Raw genomic sequence first — 396 nt, forward strand, 5'->3', positions numbered from 1 at the left:
CTTATAATGCAGGTGGTATTTAGTTAGTAGTTATTCATGCCTAAGACTACTTTATGACTGTTCAGAACTTATAATTTGTATTAGAAAAGTGACAGTGTCCTAAAAACGGTTTCCCAGGATAGGAACTAAACCAGTGGACCAACCCAAGAGTGAAACTCCTCAGAAGCAGCAACTGCAACAACTTACATGCAATAATGATTTTTGTTTGATAGAGGTAAAGAAAGGAAGAACTGGTAAAGACAAAACTCAGCAGGTGTCTGGCTCATTATGGCTGAACTTTCCAACTTTTACTAACAGTTATAGAAAAAGTTCTACTCTTGTTCAAACTGTTGCAAATAAAAACCTATTGGATTTGATGCTTTAATAAATCCCGTTATCACTGAAGAAATATATTAT

Source organism: Monopterus albus, unplaced genomic scaffold, assembly GCF_001952655.1.
Source record: "Monopterus albus unplaced genomic scaffold, M_albus_1.0 scaffold18.1, whole genome shotgun sequence".
Taxonomy (NCBI): domain Eukaryota; kingdom Metazoa; phylum Chordata; class Actinopteri; order Synbranchiformes; family Synbranchidae; genus Monopterus; species Monopterus albus.